Raw genomic sequence first — 4,925 nt, forward strand, 5'->3', positions numbered from 1 at the left:
TTACCAACACTTGATTCAGGATCAGCATTGCCATGGTCTATAGGTATAGCACTAGCAATCTCAGGTTCTTCTATATCTAAAGGATCATTTGACAGATTTTCAAATTCCAGAGATTCAGAATCCTTTTCTCTTTGCAGGCTTGCCAACTTGGTGTCATCGAATGTTACATTAAGGCTTTCAATCTTCTTCTGCTCAGTAATCATGTAAACCCTGTAAGCATTAGATTCCAGAGAGTAGCCAAGAAATATCCCTTCTTCCACTTTAGCATTAAACTTTCCCAGATGCTCATTTCCTTCTTTTAGTACAAAACATTTAGCTCCAAACACATGAAAGTATTTCAGTGTTGGTTTCTTGTTATCCATAATCTCATAAGGAGTCTTATCATGATCTTTACTAATCAGGGTACGATTTTGGCTAGTAGTCGGCTCATAATTTATGAGTAGTCTAGGGTTGAATGAGATGGAGTGAAACGCACTCATTCAGAAATTGTTGAAAAAAAGAGAAAAAAAAAGAAAAAAAAGAAAGAAAAGAAAAAATATACGTGTTATGCATAATTGATCAAGAGTGAGCTATTTAATACTCGAGTTATTAAGTCCTAGGGGACTTTGTGCCTAGTGACCTAATGCTTTTATAGTCTGGGATCCGCTAACCTAACGCTCACTACATGGGTATTATTGCATAAGTCTTTTGGGACCTCATTTATTGCACGATAAAATAAGCATCTTTATTATGTGTTCAATAATAGCAAGAAAAATTTATAATATATGTAAAAAATTGAAAGTTGTGCAAATTTAACTATAAATAGCAAGACAAATATCATTAACCAAGTTCTCCAAATTAGAGTTCAATTCTCCAGTTCAACGAGTATCATATAATTCAACAATACTTATAACAATACTTGAATATAAAACAACAAATTGCAACATCAATGACTAGTATCATTAAATCCAATAATATCTGAAACAATACTTGATGATAAATCTGTTATGCCCAAAATTTGGTACAAGCAATATCCAGGCAAAATTCGGGTCAACATAACTCAATTTGGGCAGATGCCAAGAAAATAGGTTTTCGTGGACAGCTTGGCACGATCCAAACCCCTTGGACAACTTGGCGCGAGCCAAACCTTTTGGGCAGCTTGGCACGAGCGAAAACCCTTGAAAAGGTCAGGGCAAGCCCTTACCTTTGGAAAAGTTAGGGCGATGCCTAAATGTTTGATTGACAGATTCCTTGGACGTGATTACTTTGACAGATTCATACCTTGGATTTCCATGGACTAGGTTAAGGCGAGCCCTAACCATTGAATAGGTTAGGGCGCACCCTATAATGAAGAATGACAAAAGAGGAGATCAAAGGCTGATGAGACAGGGTGGCGCCAACATACAGAAATCTTTGGGCGCACCCTTAGATTCTACTTGGCATAAAATACATTTGACATGCTACTTGGACAGACTCTTTGGATACTCCAGGAGGACAATGGAAGATTATTACTAACATATTTTTTTTGCTTGTATTTTATTGAAGAACTCCTTCCTGTAATGCAAACACATAAAGGCAGTGTACATGGTCAGAGACCTCTAGGGGTATTCTGGACGGAAGGCCTCCTCCTGTAGTCAATGAGTGTCCTCATTGGGGATGTGGGGTAAACTTTGGTGTGTACTTTGGGAGCTCTGTTGATAAGTGGCATTTTATACCACTTAGAACGTCTTAAAATGGCTTAAATTGGTGTCTTGAAATCAAGTATTTTGTGTATTTGATGCGTTTTTCTAGTGTTTATGCATTTCAGGGCATTAGTTGCATTTCGGGGGAGGAATCATCAAGAATAAGCCTTGGCATGTGTTCACCATTGCGAGAGGAAAGGAATGGGCAGATTACGGCGAAGAAACGGAGCGAACCTGGATTTTTTCCAGTAGAGGCCTGCGCGCCCGCGCAGCAATGCTGAGCGGCCGCGCAGCAACCTGCGCGCCCGCGCAGCTATGCTGAGCGGCCGCGCAGGGTCGGGGAAAAAGATAAATTATTTTAGACTTCTACTTCTGTTTGGCTTCCAACTTCTATGTAATCTGAGTTTTATGGGACTATTATATAGGTAGATTTGAGACGTTTTCACAGAGAGTATTAAGGGGATTATGTTTTAGATTGTGTTTTACGCAAGAAGCGAAGGAGATAAGGAAGAAGACCGATTTAGCACACCGCAACGGAGAGGGAGCATATTTTCTTGTGATTCTTGTTTCGTTGTAACGTTGGATGCTAGTTTTCTTGCTTTGACTTATTTACTCTTGTGACGTACTCTTTTTTAATATAATTAGTTTAGTTATTATTTTCTTGTTTGTGTTTATCATGATTTCATATGAACCCATGATGGCGATAAGTTCTATTATGGGCTAATCGTGATCATGGGGTTGCAACGGATTTATTATGGAATTTTTTAGTTAATTGTTTAATACTTTAGTGTGTGATGATTGCATGATATCTAGTATTGGTTGTGCGTATTCGTCTTATGTGCGTCGCGAACATATAAGATAGGGTGTTAATCTCTTGTGAAGCGACGGTGGATCTTGAGATTTAGAACTTGCCATGCTAGCATAGGTTCATGTACGTTGAGCATGATTAGTGGGTAACTCTAACAGTTTTATTTGCCCTATGTAATCAAAAGGAATAACTTGAGCTTAAATCGTTGTGTTGTCAATTTCTGTAGACATATAGGAACTCAACATAATTGATGACTATTCAACTTCTATCTTAATTGTGGATGCTTGGTAGAATGGTATTAGTACAATGAAAGTTGGCTTTTATCAGTTTTATGTTATTCGATTAATATCATCACTGTCACATGCTAAAGGTAATAACAATGGCTATAGAAGGAAGTAATAATGAAGTTGTGATCTCATGAGTGTTTTATTATTGATAAATTGAAGTGTTAGTTAAGTGGTTAATTAAGTAGTTAATTATAGTTAATATTTAATCAACAATTTTAAGTGTTATTATCTTAACATTGAGAAGTAATCATACATTGGTGAGTGAGTTTAATTAGACAATAATTTAGTCTGAGTCTCTGAGGGAACGAACTAGAAAGTATTCTATATTACTTGCGAACGCGTATACTTGCGTGAATATTAGCGCGTGTTTTCGCCCTAACAAGTTTTTGGCGCCGCTGCCGGGGACTCGGCGTATTTGTTTAGTTTATGTACTTACCATCATTGGTCATTAGGACTCAGTGATTAGGACGTAGTAGTTACTTATTTTTTCTGGTTGTGTTTCAGGTACTTTAGCAAGCGTTTATGCAAACTCGTTCTCGTGCTCGCAAGAGGACTTTAGATACAGCTGAGGAGACAGACGAAGTTCTTGATATTCCGGAGAAGTTAGATTTTGAGGATTCGGATTCAGGAACTGAGCAGAAAGAACCAGTAAACATGGGAGATCGTATTGTTCAAGCTGATCCAGCTCTTATGGATTTTTCTTGGCCTAAAATTGATGACATTCAGTCAAGCATCCTTCATCCGGCTATTCAAGCTAACACCTTTGAAATCAAGCCAGGCACTATTCAGATGGTGCAGAATTCTGTTTCTTTTGGAGGAGCGGCAACTGAAGACCCCAACATGCACATAAGGAATTCTGTCGAGATCTGCAGCACTTTTAAGTATAATGGCGTGACTGATGAGGCTATCAAGTTGAGGCTTTTTCCATTCTCACTAAGGGATAAGGCTAAAGACTGGTTACATTCTGAACCAGCTGGGTCCATCACTACGTGGCAAGATCTTGCGCAAAAGTTTCTGGTGAAGTTTTATCCAATGGCAAAGACTACTGCTATGAGGAGTGCTCTTACTCAGTTTGCGCAGCAACCTACAGAATCTATGTGCGAGGCTTGGGAACGCTACAAGGAAATGTTGAGAAAATGTCCACATCATGGAATGCCAGATTGGATGGTGATCACTAGTTTCTATAATGGTTTGGGGGCCCAATCTCGGCCCATGCTCGATGCAACAGCTGGAGGAGCCTTATGGGCTAAAAGCTATACTGAGGCATATAACCTTATCGAGATGATGGCTGCAAATGAGCATCAAAACCCAACTCAGAGGATGACGTCAGGCAAGGTAGCAGGTATTCTGGAAGTTGATGCAGCCACCGCTATTGCAGCCCAGCTCCAAGCGCTATCAATGAAGGTTGATTCTCTGGCTACGTATGGAGTTAATCAAATAGCTATGGTTTGTGAGCTTTGTGCAGGTTCTCATGCTACGGATCAGTGTTCTCTTGTAAACGAATCTGTTCAGTATGTGAATAATTATCAGCGACAACAGCAGCCTGTGCCAGCGACCTATCATCCTAATAACAGAAATCATCCAAATTTCAGCTTGGGGAATAATCAGAATGCTATTCAGCCACCATATCAGCAAGGAGTGAGTAAACAGTTTAACCCACCTGGATTCCAGCAACCACAGCAGTATGCTACAAGGCAATCATATCCTCAACAGGGAAGTGCAGCTGCACCTACTAGTGCGGATTTTGAGGAACTTAAGCTGTTGTGCAAGAGTCAGGCGGTTTCTATCAAGACCTTGGAAAATCAAATCGGTCAATTAGCCAATGCAGTGCTCAATCGTCAACCTGGCACTCTTCCCAGTGACACGGAAGTACCAGGCAGGAAGGAAGCTAAAGAGCAAGTCAAGGCTATTACCTTAAGGTCTGGAAAAGTGGCTGATGCTGAAAAGGCAAAGGAAGTCGAAGCTGAAGTTAGAGATGAAGAATCTAAGCAAAAGGAGAAAGCGGCAGAACCAAGGAAGACTACTGTTGAACACACTCTGCCTGAGGCTAATACAGGGGAGAAACAGCTCTATCCTCCACCACCTTTTCCTAAGAGATTGCAGCAACAAAAGCTGGATAGACAGTTCGGGAAGTTTCTGGAGGTGTTCAAGAAACTTCACATCAATATA

At 40.0% G+C, this 4,925-nt stretch overlaps 1 non-coding gene across 1 annotated transcript; it reads right to left on the bottom strand.

The window, feature by feature from the left end:
• Nucleotides 1-3,803: 3,803 nt before the first annotated feature.
• Nucleotides 3,804-3,910, bottom strand: LOC141715724 (small nucleolar RNA R71). Its single transcript, XR_012572476.1, has one exon. It is a non-coding gene; the product is annotated as a small nucleolar RNA R71 (small nucleolar RNA).
• Nucleotides 3,911-4,925: the final 1,015 nt, after the last annotated feature.

The sequence above is a fragment of the Apium graveolens genome, chromosome 3 (genome assembly GCF_009905375.1).
Source record: "Apium graveolens cultivar Ventura chromosome 3, ASM990537v1, whole genome shotgun sequence".
NCBI classification, from domain to species: domain Eukaryota; kingdom Viridiplantae; phylum Streptophyta; class Magnoliopsida; order Apiales; family Apiaceae; genus Apium; species Apium graveolens.